The sequence below is a fragment of the Mobula birostris genome, chromosome 20 (assembly GCF_030028105.1).
Source record: "Mobula birostris isolate sMobBir1 chromosome 20, sMobBir1.hap1, whole genome shotgun sequence".
Lineage (NCBI taxonomy): Eukaryota > Metazoa > Chordata > Chondrichthyes > Myliobatiformes > Myliobatidae > Mobula > Mobula birostris.
This window is the reverse complement of record NC_092389.1, coordinates 59,057,654-59,072,891: the sequence shown is the minus strand read 5'-3', so window position 1 is coordinate 59,072,891 and position 15,238 is coordinate 59,057,654. Positions and strand designations below refer to the sequence as shown.

General features: G+C 45.6%; 1 long non-coding RNA gene and 1 pseudogene across 3 annotated transcripts; one reads left to right on the top strand and one right to left on the bottom strand.

Annotated features, from left to right (window-relative positions):
- Positions 1 to 15,238, top strand: part of LOC140185006 (uncharacterized) — a 686,808-nt pseudogene that overhangs the window by 40,555 nt on the left and 631,015 nt on the right.
- LOC140185400 (uncharacterized) lies at positions 2,668 to 11,921 on the bottom strand. 3 transcript variants are annotated; one of them, XR_011882601.1, is made up of 2 exons: positions 6,419 to 11,921; positions 2,668 to 4,625 (listed from the first exon to the last, which is right to left on the bottom strand). It is a non-coding gene; the product is annotated as an uncharacterized lncRNA (long non-coding RNA). The 3 variants fall into 3 exon arrangements; XR_011882600.1 differs by lacking the exon at positions 6,419 to 11,921 and adding an exon at positions 4,746 to 5,721; XR_011882602.1 differs by lacking the exon at positions 6,419 to 11,921 and adding an exon at positions 4,756 to 5,721.

Sequence of the window (15,238 nt, the reverse complement as noted above, 5' to 3'; positions counted from 1 at the left end):
TCACAGCTTCTAAGCCTGACTCCTCATCTTTATTCCACCAGCCCTGCTGGTTTCCCATCTATGTACTCCCTTTCATAGATGCTGCATAGCCTGCTGAGTTCCTCCAGCAATATTGCGTGTGTTACTAGTTACCCTGACACCTCTTGTCTTCTTGGCTGCCCATCACCTTTCTCTGATTCTAGTAATCCGTCCTTTCGTCAGTATTCCACTCTACTCTCCTATTAGATTCGTTCTTCTGTAGCTCTTGAACTTTTCCAACTCTCATCTCCCAGCTTCCGATTTGAATTCCATTCCATCCCACCAACATTGCCCTCATCTACCAACTTCAACTTACATAGAAAACATAGAAAATAGGTGCAGGACTAGACCATTCGGCCCTTCGAGCCTGCACCGCCATTTATTATGATCATGGCTGATCATCCAACTCAGAACCCCGCCCCAGCCTTCCCCCCACACCCTCTGACCCACGTAGCCACAAGGGCCATATATAACACCCTCTTAAATATAGCCAATGAACTGGCCTCAACTGTTTCCTGTGGCAGAGAATTCCACAGATTCACCACTCTCTGTGTGAAGAAGTTTTTCCTAATCTCGGTCCTAAAAGGCTTCCCCTCTATCCTCAAACTGTGGCGCCTTCGACCACTTCCCTCAATTTATCATTCTAGCATCTATCCCCGTCCTTTACGGTCCTGATGAAGTGACATTTTACAAAACGTTGACGGTTGTCTGTTAACTGTCGTGTTGTCCATAGCGGATATGTCATTGAGGCTGGACACCGCCAGGTGGGAGTGTTGTTCACAGCGGACCTGTCTTTGTGGCAGGACTCACCCGGTAGGCGTGTTGTCCATTGCGGACCGGTCATGCGGCAGGACACCACTAGGTGGGAGTGTTATCAACAAGGGACCGACCATTGTGGCGGAAAACCTCCAAGTGAGTCCCGTCCACAGAGGACCTGCCATTCCCGCAGGACACCACTAGGTGGCAATGTTATCAACAAGGGACCGGCCATTGCGGCAGGAAACCTCCAGGTGAAAGTCCCGTCCACAGAGGACCTGCCATTACGGCAGGACACCACTAGGTGGGAGTGTTATCAACAAGAGACCGGCCATTGCGGCAGGAAACCTCCAGGTGAGAGTCCCGTCCACAGAGGCCCTGCCATTCCGGCAGGTCACCACTAGGTGGGAGAATTGCCCATAGAATGTACTGGAGGAACTCACGGGTGAAGCAGCGTCTATGGAAATGAATCAACAGTTGACATTTCCAGCTGAAACCGTTTTTCAGGATGGGAAATGAAGGGGAAAGGCGAGGCAGCAGAAAGAGGATAGCCAGAAAGTGATTGGTGAAGTCCGTTGAGTGGGAAGATAAAGAGCTGGAGAGCAAGGCATCTGGTTTGAGAGGAGAGGATGGGCCATGGGAGAAAGGGAAAGAGGAGTGGGAAAAGTAGTTGATATGCAGGTGAGAAAAGGAGGTAAGAGCCAGAGTTGGGGGGGGGGGGGGGGAGATGAGGGGAGGGGGAAGGGTAAAGTTTACTGGAAGAAGAAATCGATACTCATCCCATCTGGTTGGAGGTTATATAAAGAAAATGTAAGGTGTTGCTCCTCCACCCGCAGGTTGGCATCATGATGACAGAAGAGGAAGTCATGGAACGATATGTTGGAATGGAAATGAAGATAGGAATGAAATTGTTTGGGCACAGGGGAGTTCCACTTTTGTCAGATGAAAAGGAAGCGCTGGACAGAGCAATTTCCCCAATTTACGCCAGGTCTCACCGATGTGGAGGAGCTGCATCAGGAGCACCGGATACAATGGACAAGTGTTGCCTCACCTGGAAGACTCTCTTTGGGCGATGAATAGAGTGAGGGAGATGAATGGACGGGTGTAGTATTTCTCTCTGTTTCAGGGATAGGTGCCAGGAGGAACAATAGTGGAGAAGGACAAATGGAGGGAACAATCTCTGTAGAAACTGGAAAGTGGTGGGTGGTAAATATGTGTTTGGAGCACAAGACACTGGAACAGAATCAGGTCATTCAGCCCATCGAGTCTGCTCCCTTATTTCATCATGGCTGACCAATTTCCCTCCCGAACCCATCCTTCTGCACTCCTCCTGGGACAAAACACGCCTTGAGTAATGAAGAACCTGTCAACCTCCTCCATATTTACACTCTATAACCTGCAAACACAGCCACCTGTAGCAATGAATTGAATAGTTTCACCACCTATGTTCTCAACCAGTTAATTATAGGCCAGTGAGGCTGACATCAGAAGTGCTAAATCTATTGGATTATCTAAAGGCAAGTCCTGCCGAATGGCCTCGGCCCGACACGTCGAATGTACTCTTTTCCATAGATACTGCCTGGCCTGCTGAGTTCCTCCAGCATTGTGTCTGTGTGTTGCTCGGATTTCCGGTATCTGCAAATTTTCTCTTGTTTGTGACAATCAATTGCATTCATTTTTTACGGACAGGAAGGCTGGTTTACCATTTTATCTGCAACTGGACACTTTAGTTTTTAACACTATGAGTGCGATGTTGTACTATGAATATGTTGACCACTACACTCTACATGGTTTTGTTCTATTTGTATTGCTTCTCGTAAAATGTGTGAATGATTTGTGTTTCTGTTGTTGTGAGCGTGGCTTTGCCATGTGTCTGTGATGATGTTGCCGGTATGTTTATCAGAGCAGCTGTGTTTAATGTCATTTTCTGTACACAACTGTAAAGGAAAAGAAAACATTTGTTACTCCGGATCAGAAGCAGCAATAAAAAAGGAAACACACAATGATAAAGAACAATAATAAAAATACAATAAATATAAATACATAAGATAGCTTATATACACAGATTGATTGCATGTCTGTAAAGTGACACCTGGCTGTACATGAGGTGAGTGACAGGAATAATGAAGTAGTGGTGGTTGCGGGTTGCAGGAGTGGGTTAGTGGGAGGAGGTGTTGATTAACTTTGCTTCTTGGGGCGAGTAACTGTTTTGAGTAACTGGGGCGTTTCTGGTGTGGATGCAATGTAGCCTCCTCCATGACGGGATTGGGGCAACAGCCCGTGAGTCGGGTGGGTGGGATCCTTCATGATGTTACCGGCCTTTCGGCCACCTTTTTGTATCCATCTCCCTGATGGTGGACAGACACCTTTTTGTATCCATCTCCCTGATGGTGGACAGACACCTTTTTGTATCCATCTCCCTGATGGTGGACAGACACCTTTTTGTATCCATCTCCCTGATGGTGGACAGACACCTTTTTGTATCCATCTCCCTGATGGTGGACAGGCACCTTTTTGTATCCATCTCCCTGATGGTGGACAGGCACCTTTTTGTATCCATCTCCCTGATGGTGGACAGACACCTTTTTGTATCCATCTCCCTGATGGTGGACAGGCTGATGTCACTGATGCTTTGGGCAGTTTGGACTGCCAGTTCAGAGCCTTCCTGTCAGCCGTGGTGCAGTTTCCGTACCGTGCAGTGATGCAACGAGTTAGGATATTCTCCACTGCGCACCTGCAGATTGAAATGAGTGTGGATATACAGTGCACAGCCCAGCTCTCTGCAGCCTCCTCAGAAAGCGGAGGGTCGGTGAGTTTACTGTGACGGTGTAGGATGTGTTCTGGCACCATGAGAGTTTGAGACTGCTGACAATTTCCACTGCCACATCACTGATGTAAAGAGCGATGTGAGAGGTGCGAGTCCTCCCAAAGTCAATAACCATCTCCTTTATCCTGCTGACATTGAGGAAGAGGCATCAGGCTCAGCGTTCTTCCACCTCCTCTCTGTCGGCCATCTCACAGTTGTTGGCGATGAGCCCCCCAAGTGTGGTGTCATAGGTGACCCTGACGATGTGATTACTCGGGTGTTTGACTGTGGAGTCATGTGTGAGCAGAGTGTACAGCAATGGGCTCAGCACACAGCCGTGGGGACACTGTGCTGAGGAGGACAGGAGACAGGAACAGATGTACATCCTGACCATCTGATGGATAGCATGATGGGTTGTTTTTGGTATTTCAAATTCTTCTTTCTGTTCTTCACTCAATGACATCTCTGCTGATACACCCTCCGGACCGTACGTAATGGATGTGTCCGGTTAAAGAAAGAGTTTCTGTTCTATGTTCGGAAAGGACCAGTTGATAATAAATCAGTTGAGATAGTTCAGTATACAGGGTGGTAGAATGTAAATGCATCAGAGGTTTACATGTCAGAAGAAGGTGACGTAGATAATCAGCGTCGCTGCGCAGTTCAAGACTGTCTGTACCTCGAGAGCAGAGCTGTCCTGCAAGTCTATTCCAGCAGAAGACTCTCATGTGTCCTGGAAACGGAAAATAAAGTCAGTTATAGTGTATCCCGCTTTTTGTATTCACCTGGTGACATTTACGAAATCACTATGCTGACGGGCTGCCCCATCAGTGGCAGCCTTACACAGTCCCTTTAACCACGTTTCCATGGTAACATTATTAATGTCATTAATGGTTCGTGTCCAATCTCCCTCTCTTCGTCCGTGGAGTTCAAAAGCATTTTCTTCTGCACGTCACGCTGGGGTTCGAGCTCTTTGTTCTGTCGTCTGCTAACATTAAAACTTCATCCAGAATCCTGGATCCGGGCTGGACTCGGGCTGTCTTAGACTCTACAGGCGGGGATATAAGAACATACAAAGATAAGAAATAGGAGCAGGGGTCGGCCATCTGGCCCATCGAGCCTGCTCCATCATTCAATAAGATCATGGCTGATGCGGCCAAGGACTCACCTTCACCTACCTGTCTTTTCTCCATAACCCTTAATTCCCATACGATGCAAAATCTAACCACCCTTGTCATAAATATATTTACTGAGGTTGCCTCTACTGCTTCATTTTGCAGAGAATTCTACAAATTCACCACTCCAGGAAAAGCAGTTCCATCTCATCTCCGTCCTAAATCTACTCCTCAGAATCTTGAGGCTATGTCCGGAAGTTCCAGTCTCACCTACCAGTGGAAGCAACTTTCCTGCCTAAATCTTATCTATCCCTTTCATAATTTTATATGTTTCCATAAGACCTCGTCTCATTCTTCTGAATTCCAGTGAATATGTCGCAGGTGTTTTAACCTCTGTCCACAATCATTGTGGAAAATCATTTATTTTACCATGAGATCATAGAGAGTCCACATTTGTGGAACGCTGAGTTTGAGGGAAATCATCTTGTGTTTGGTTCCAGTAGCAGACAAGTGTATGTGTCCATATCAGAACAGAGGCGTTAGTTCAGAACGTTCTTTCCCAACCGTCCACACTTATCACATCTGTACAGCTGTATTATCGCTCTGCTGAGGGGCTGTGGTCAGCACAATAATCTTAGTACTACAGACTTGCAACTGAATTGGATAAATACAGGCTGTCAAGTCACAAAGTTTTAACAGCACACAATTCTTTTAACCCTCTCTTCCCCCTCACTTCCCTTCTCTGTCTGCCACCCTCACCTTCTCTCCATATCTCTCCCACCAATCTCCGCCCTCTGAATGAGAGGGAAATCAGCTTGTATTTGGTTCCAGTAGCAGACAAGTGTGTATGAACTCCTCAGAACAGAGGAGTTAATTCAGAACGTTCTTTCCCATCCGTCTACACTTATCTCATCTGTACAGCTGTATTATCGCTCTACTGAGGGGTTGTGGTCAGCACAATGATCTTAGTTAACAGACTTGCAATTGAATTGGATAAATACCGGCCATCGAAAAAATCATAAAGCTTTAACAACACACAACACTTTTAACCCTCTCTTCCCCCTCCCTACCCTTCTTTCACTACATCTCTCCCCCCACCGACTCTCCCCCCACCCTTCCCCCACTCTCCACCCTCTGAGTTAGAGGGAGCTCAGCTTGAGTTCGGATCCAGTAGCAGACAAGTGTGTGTGACTTTATCAGAACAGAGGAGTTAATTCAGAACGTTCTTTCCCAACCGTCCACACTTATCTCATTTGTACAGCTGTATTATCGCTCTACTGAGGGGTTGTGGTCAGCACAATGACCTTAGTTCTGCAGACTTGCAACTGAATTGGATAAATACAGGCTATCGACGAAGTCACAAACTTTAACAGCATACAACTGTTTTAACCCTCTCTCCCCCGCCCCCTCACCTTCTCTCCATTCTCCTCCCTCTGAGTTACAGGGAAATCAGCTCATGTTTCTATCTGGGGAAAATCCACAAGGTCCCAAAGCTTTAACAACACACAGCTCTTTTCACTGTCTCTGCCCGCCCCCCTCCCCTTCTCTCCATTCTCCTCCCTCTGATTACAGGGAAATCAGCTTGTGTTTCTATCTAGGAAAAATCCACAAGCTCCCAAAGCTTTAACAACACACAGCTCTTTTGATTTCATATTTCAAATGTTCTTCCACAGGGCTGATGACTATAAATGCTTTGGCGCTGCCAGTTCAGAGAGCTGACACGTACCTGCTGTCACAGAGAAGGCACAGCACTGCTACTGCTTTAGAAGTTTTCACAAGTTCAGCTTGTCGTCTAAAACTCTGACAAACTTCGATAAATGCATGATAGACAGTATCCTGACTGGTTGCATCACAGCCTGGGACATAAACCGGTTCCGATGACCGGAAAATTCTACAGAAAGTGCTGGACATCTCCCAGCCAGCAAAAAAAAATTAGCACATCGACAAGAAGTGCTGCCACAAGAAAGCAGCATCAATGATAACACCCCCCACCCGCTCAGGCCACGCTCTCTTCCCGCTGCTGCCTTGGGGAAGGAGGTCCCACACGCATGGACACATTTTCCAGGCCTCTGCAACTCATCGTCTCAGCATTATGAGTCTGTCGGTCTTCGTGTGTAGTTTATTTTTATTTTATAACATTTTTCTGTTCTACTGTGCATGCCCGTAAGAAAATGAATATCATGGTCGTACATGGTTATGTATATGTACTTTCATAATAAGTTTAATTTCAAATTTGAGCAAAGACGCAAAAGCACACAGACATCCATCCAAAGGCAGAATGAGACACACACTCACAAACTCACACTCACATACTCACACACACACTCACACACTCAGACTAACAGACACACACACAAACACACTCACACACACACACACACAGTCTGACACACTCACACTCACACACACACTCACTCACACAGACACACACACTCACACACACACTCACTCACACACTCACTCACACAGACACACACTCACACAGACACACACACTCACACACACACTCACTCACACAGACGCACACTCACTCACACAGACACACACACAGACACACACACACACTCACTCACACCCACTCACACAGACACACACACTCACTTTCACAGTCAGACACACACACTCAAACACCGATCCACACGTGCTCGCGCAGAGAGGCACACATTGACATAAATGTGCACACAGGCCATGAGACTCATACGAAACACAGACAGACACACACGTGCTCGCACAGACACATGCTGTGTACAGTACATGCACACTCACACACATCAATAGAAGCAAACAAGCACACAGACTCAAATACACATGCAGACATCACAAGAATCCCGGCCCTGTTGCAAGGCCTGTGGAAAGGATGTGGGAGTGTCCTTTTGAAATGGAGATGAGGAAGAATTTCTTAAACCAGAGATTAGTGAATCTGTGAAATTCCTTGCTACAGCCAGGGGTGGAGGTCGTCATTATTAATATTTAAGGCAGAGGTTGATAGATCCTTGACTGGTCAGGGCATGGAGGGATACAGGGAGAAGGCAGGAGACTGGAGCTGAGAGGGATAATGAATCAGCCGTGTTGAAATTACCGTGCAGACTCGATGAGCCAAATGGCCTAATTATTCTCCTGTAACTTGTGGTCTCATAACAAACTCTCATTCAATGTCAGCAAGAGCAAGGAGCTGATTATTAACCCCAGAGGGAGGGAACTGGAGGTCCATGAGCCAGTCCTCATCGGGGATCAAAGGTGGACAGGGTCACCAATCTCAAACCTTTGTAATCACCTTCAAGGCTCTTCATCTCATGTTATTAATATGCATTATTATTATTATTATATTTATTTATTTATTTTCTTTTGTATTTGCATAGTTTGTTGTTTTTGTTTGCATATGATTTCCTTTTTCTTTTGTCTGTCCTGTTGAGTACAGTTTTTTATGTTGGCGCGTGGCCAAGTGGTTAAGGCTTTCGTCTAGTGATCTGAAGGTCGCTAGTCGAGCCTTGGCTGAGGCAGCGTGTTGTGTCGTCGAGCAAGGCACTTAACCACACATTTGCTCTGCGACGACACCGGTGCCAAGCTGTATGGGTCCTAGTGCCCTTCCCTTGTACAACATCGGTGGCGAGCAGAGGGGAGACTTGCAGCATGGGCAACTGCCGGTCTTCCATACAACCTTGCCCAGGCCTGCGCCCTGGAAACCTTCCAAGGCGCAAATCCATGGTCTCGCGAGACTAACGGATGCCTGTTTGTGAATTCTATTATGGTTCTTTGCTTTACTGAGCTTGCCCACAGAAAAAACGAATCTCGGGATTCCAGCAGAAGTGGTTCAGGCAGGTTCGATGTTGTCGTTTAAAGTTAAATTGGATAGAAATATGGACAGGAAAGGAACGGGGGGTTATGGGCCGAGTGCAGGTTGGTGGGACTAGGTGAGAGTAAGAGTTCGGCACGAACTAGAAGGGCCGACATGGCCTGTTTCCGTGCTGAAATTGTTATACGGTTATATGAGCGGTTGGTCATGACGAGAATTAACTCCTGCCTGTGCATGGACCTGGACCCACTGCAATTTGCTGATCGCCACAATCTGTCCACAGCAGATGCATTCTCACTGTCTCTCCACTCAGCCTTAGATCAGCAGGACAATAGCAATACACAAGTCAGGCTGCTGATTACAGCTCAGCGTTCAACACAATCAGACCCTCAATTGTAATCAACAAGCTCCAAACCCTGGGCCTCTGTACCTCCTTCTGCAACTGGATCCTCACCAGGAGACCACAGTCTGTGTGGATCAGAAATAACATCTCCTCCTTGCTGACAATCAACACTGACACACCTCAACGATGCGTGCTCAGCCCACTGCTCTGCTCTCTCCACACCCTCGTCTGTGTGTATAGACACATATATAACCTTGACCTCAACATCATTAAGACAAAGGAATTCATTGTGGATTCAGGAAGGGGAAGTCGAGGAACACACACCAGTCCTCATCGTAGGATCAGAAGTGAAAAGGGTGAACAGTTTCCATTTCCTGCTTGTCAACATCTCTGAGGAACTATCCTGGGCCCAACATATTGATGCAGTTACAATGAAGGCACAACATCGGCTATATTTCATTCGGAGATTGAGGGGAATCGGTCTGTCACTAAAGACACTTGCAAATTTCTACAGATGTACTGTGGAGAGCATTCTAACTGGTGTTGTCACTGTCTGATGTGGAGAGGCCACTGCACAGGATCGGAAAATGCTGCAGAAAGTTGTAAACTCAGCCAGCTCCTTCATGGACACTGGACTCCACAGCATCCAGGACACAGTCAAAAGATGATGCCACAAAAAGGTGGCGTCCATCATTAAGCCCCCATCACCCAGGACAGGCCGTCTTCTCATTGATAACATCAAGGAGGATGTACAGGACCCTGGAGACACACTCAACGTTTCAGGAACAGCATCTTCCCCTCTGCCATCAGATTTCTAAATGGACAATGAACTCCAGAACACTTCCTCAGTATTTTCCCTCGCTTTTTGCAGTGCTCTTCAAATTTAATTTTATACATACTGATTGTAATTTGTAGTTTTTATCACTAGATATTGCAATGTACTGCTGTCACAAAACAACAAATTTCACCACATATGCCAGTGATATGAAACCTGATTCTGATACACAAACACACACAGCTGGGCTCAGACACACAACACTCCCACATTCCTCCCATTGTGACTCCCTGCTTGCTCCGTGGCCCCCGGTATGAAGCTCAAACTGTTGCAACACCTGCCCTTTAAATTCATGTCTGAGACTGTATTATATCTGTTCACTGTTTGAGATCGATATTAAATGACAAGCATTGAATGGGAAGGAGGGTTTGAATACAAGAATAAAGATTTCCTCTGAAGGTATATGGGGTCCTGGTGAGAGCGTACGTGGAACACTGTGCCCAGGTCTGGTCTCCCTCCCAGAGTCAGCCTGTGGGATGAAGGGAATGAGTGAAGATTTCCCAGCTTGATAAGGGAGGTGAGGTAGTGTCCTCAGAAATAGTATACTGACTAGTCCTGTCTCAAAATTAGAGAACTAAGGCCTGTATTGTGCTATAGGTTTTCTATGTTTTTATGTTTTTAAACACTCGATTTCCATACATTCCACATGTTTCCATACATTCCACACGTTTACATAAAGGAGATGTTGTTGATATTGGCCTACAACAAGGAGGATCAGACGGGGAGCTCCAGGTTTTAGAATGGGCACTACTACAACCATTTTCCATGAGGAAAGTCGATGGCCAAACCTCAAAATACGATTCAAAATGTTAATATTTTCAAAAAAGGAAATTTGATACATACCTGTTGAATCAAGAATTTCTTCTACAAGTTCCTGATACATTTTGTTCCCATTCACAACTCTCTACTCTGCCCTTTTCCTTATAAAACTGGCAACCCCACCCCTCTGCCAACTAACCTGTCAAGCCGAACGACAATATAATACTACACAGGAATAAAAACTTAAAATGTGCAGGTTTCCTGAATAGATATAACATTGGAAAACTTTGACAAATGAGAAGAAAACTTCTTAAAGTCGTGACCACTATAAATCAGAGTTCTCGCATTTCATTGCAATATTTTAATCCTGTTATGTATGTTCACAAGTAGACTGGGATAGAGACACCCCACCCAACAAATCTTCATTTTTAAAGCCTCCAACAAAACACCAGTTACACCAAGATACCTTTCTGCAGCTTTCACAATAATTTTAATTTACTCAGTAGGATGGGATGCCTGAGCAGTACAATTCACCACATCATTTATAAACATCACAAACTTCATTTTATCCGGCAGTGAAGTATCTTTGGTGGGAGAACTGTGATGCTGGCATATCCACTGACGTCACAGTCTGTGCTCTGACTGGGAACACTTTATCCAGTTTACCTGCTCTGCTTGCTGTACTTGTCCATAACAGGCCCTTCTGCTCCTTGTGTTGTTCTGAACCAACTGAACCGGACATTTCATGCCTTACTAAACCAATCCCTCTGCCTACACAAGGAACATATCCCTGTATTCTCCACACATTCAGGTGGTATCTAATAGACTCCATCACATCTGCCTCCACCACCACCCCTGACATTCATTCCAGACACCCGTCACTATGAGTATAAAAAACAAAACTTGAAACACAAATCTCCCTTACAATTCTGAGTCAGGTTTTTAACATCTTTTATAACTGTTTTTTTTAAGCAGCAGCTGTGCCGAGAAAAGATGCAAAATTACACTAAATTACAAAATTCATAAATAGTGCAAAAAGGACCAATGAGGTAGTTTTTTTCTCTTTTCTCCTGAAGTGCATGCCCTCAGGTATTAGACATTTCCTCCATAGAGATCAAAATACGGGTTGTCCACTCTGTCTGTGCTTCTCACGTTCCTGTAAACGTCTGTCAGACCTCCCTCAGCCTCAGCCGCTCCAGAGAAACTAGATCCCGAGATTGTCCATTCTCACTTTATCCAGGCAGCATCCTGTTTAGCCTCTTCCACTCACCATCCAAAACCTCCGCATTATTCCTACATTAGAATGCAATTCTCCAGATGCAACATTACTGCCTGACACTGGAACCAGTATCTGGAGTTGTGAACTCGGATTCCAAGTTCCCTCAGTAGATCAATACTGTCCAATCCCGCCCCATGAATATAACCGCAAAGGGGTAATGCTGAGCCTTTATAACACTCTAGTCAGACCACACTTGGAGTATTGTCAATAGTGTTGGGCTCCATATCTCAGAAAGAATCGGTCGTCATTGGAGAGAGTCCAAAAGAGGTTCAAAAGGATGATTTTGGGAATGAAGTGGTTAACATATGAAGAGCATTTGGCAACTTTGAGCATGTACACCCTGGAATTCTGAAGAATGCAGAGGGGATCTCATTGAAACCTGTTGAATGATGAAAGGACCAGATAAGGTGGATGTGGAGAGGATGTTTCCGATGGTGGGGCTATCAAAATCCAGAGGGCACAGCCACAAAAAATGAGGGTCCACCTTTTCAAACAGAGGTAAGTTTATAGTTTTTTATTAGACAGGGAGTATTGGATCTGTGGAATGCTCTGCACAGACTGCGGTAGAGGCCAAGTCTGTGGGTATATTTAAGGCAGAAGTTGATTGTTTCCTGATCGGTCAGGGCATCAAAGGATATGGTGAGAGGTCAGGTGTATGGAATTGAGTGTGATCCGGGATCAGCCATGACAGAAAGGCAGCAGACTCGATGGGGTGAATGGCTTAATTCTGCTCCAATTACTTATGGTCTTATGGACACAAACCCCTTTAATCATGATGAATCTCCTCTGCAGTCTTCCAGCACTAAACATCCTTTGTATGGAAAGCTAAGAAGAACTGAATACAACTTTTCAAGAACTTTGGCAAGTCAGGCACCATCTATTGGGGGGAATGGAGTCGATGTTTGGGACAGAACCTCTCTCTTACAGCACTGACACAGACCTTTCGGCCCAATCTTTCCATGCTGTACTGCGGTACACTTAAACAAATCCCTCTGCCTGTCTTTGACACAGAACATAGAAATCTACAGCACATTACAGGCCCTTCAGCCCACAATGTTGTGTCGACCATGTAACCTACTCTAGAAACTGCCTAGGAGTTCCCTATCGTATAGCCGTCAATTTTTCTAAGCTCCATGTGCCTATCTAAAAGTCTCTTACAATACCCTATTGTAACTGCATCTACCACCATTGTTGGCAGTGCAGTATGACTTGGATAGTTTAGGTGAGTGGGAAAATTCATGGCAGATGCAATTTAATGCGGATAAATGTGAGGTTATCCGCTTTGGTGGCAAAAACAGGAAAACAGATTATTATCTGAATGGTGGCCGATTAGGAAAAGGGGAGGTGCAACGAGACCTGGGTTTCATTGTACACCAATCATTGAAAGTGGGCATGCAGGTATAGCAGGCGGTGAAAAAGGCGAATGGTATGCTGGCATTTATAGCGAGAGGATTCGAGTACAGGAGCAGGAAGGTACTACTGCAGTTGTACAAGGCCTTGGTGAGACCACACCTGGAGTATTGTGTTCAGTTTTGGTCCCCTAATCTGAGGAAAGACATCCTTGCCATAGAGGGAGTACAAAGAAGGTTCACCAGATTGATTCCTGGGATGGCAGGACTTTTATATGATGAAAGACTGGATCGACTAGGCTTATACTCATTGAAATTTAGAAGATTGATGGGGGATCTTATTAAAACATATAAAATCCTAATGGGATTGGACAGGCTAGATGCAGGAAGATTGTTCCCGATGTTGGGGAAGTACAGAACGGGGGGGGGAGGGGGTCACAGCTTGAGGATAAAGGGGAAGCCTTTTAGGACCGAGATTGGGAAAAACTTCTTCACACAGAGAGTGGTGAATCTGTGGAATTCTCTGCCACAGGAAGCAGTTGAGGCCAGTTCATTGGCTATATTTAAGAGGGAGTTAGATATGGCCCTTGTGGCTAAAGGGATCAGGGGTATGGAGAGAAGGCAGGTACAGGGTTCTGAGTTGGATGATCAGCCATGATCATACTGAATGGCGGTGCAGGCTTGAAGGGCCGAATGGCCTACTGTACCTATTTTCTATGTTTTTCTATGTTTCTATTCCAGACACCATCCACACTCTGTGTGAAAAACTTAACCCCTGACATCCCCCTTGTACCGACTTCCAAGCACCTGAAAACTATGTCCCCTCCTGTTAGTCATTTCGCTCCCTCTTTCATATCCACATTCCTTTTGTAGTGAGGTGACCAGAGTTGAACACAGTACTGCAAGTGGGGACTAAATGTCTCCTAATATAGCTTCACCATTCCCTCACAGCTCTTGAACTCAGTCCCACGGTTGATGAATCCATCACACCAGACGCCTTCTTAACAACACTGCCAACCTGTACAGCAGCTTTGAGTGTCGTATGGACACGGACCCCAAGATCTCTCTGACCTTCCACACTGCCCAAGTGTCTTACGATTAATGTTATATTCTGTGTTCAAAACTGACCTGTCAAACTGATCCGCTTCACACGTATCTGGGTTGAACTCCATCTGCCACTTCTCAGCCCAGTTCTGCATCCTATCTATTTTCCGCTGTAATCTCTAACAACCCTCCAGACTCTCCACAACACCCCCAACTTTTGTGTCATCAAGTCAAGTCGCTTTTATTGTCATTTCGACCATAAACTGCTGGTACAATACACAGTAAAAACAAAACCACGTTCCTCCAGGACCCTGGTGCTACATGAAACAACACAAAACTACACTGGACTGTGTGAGACAGCACAAGGCTACACTAGACTACGTAAAACAACATAAAAACTGCACTAGAATACAGCCCTGCACAGCACTACATAAAGTGCACAAAACAGTACAGGGCAGTACAATAATTAATACACAAGACAATAAGCACAGTAGAGGACAAATTACAATATAATAATAAATGATGTAGATGTCAGTCTAGACTCTGGGTATTGAGCAGTCTGATGGCTGGGGGGAAGAAACTGTTGCACAGTCTGGTCGTGAGAGCCCGAATGCTTCGGTACCTTTTGCCAGATGGCAGGACGGAGAAGAGTTTGTGTGAGGGGTGCAATAGACAATAGGTGCAGGAGTCGGCCATTCGGCCCTTCGAGCCAGCACTACCATTCACTGTGATCATGGCTGATCATCCACAATCAGTACCCCGTTCCTGTCTTCTCCCCATATTCATTGACTCCGCTATCATTAAGAGTTCTATCTAACTCTTTCTTGAAAGCATCCAGAGAATTGGCCTCCATTGTCTTCTGAGGCAGAGCATTCCACAGATCCACAGCTCTCTGGGTGAAAATATTTTTCCTCAACCCCGTTCTAAATGGCCTACCCCTTATTCTTAAACTGTGGCCCTGTTCTGTACTCCCCAACATTGGGAACATGTTTCCTGCCTCCAGTGTGTCCAATCCCTTAATAATCTTATATGTTTCAATCAGATCCCCTCTCATCCTTCTAAATTCTAGTGTATACAAGCCCAGTCGCTCCAATCTTTCAACATATGACAGTCCCGCCATACCGAGAATTAACCTTGTGAACCT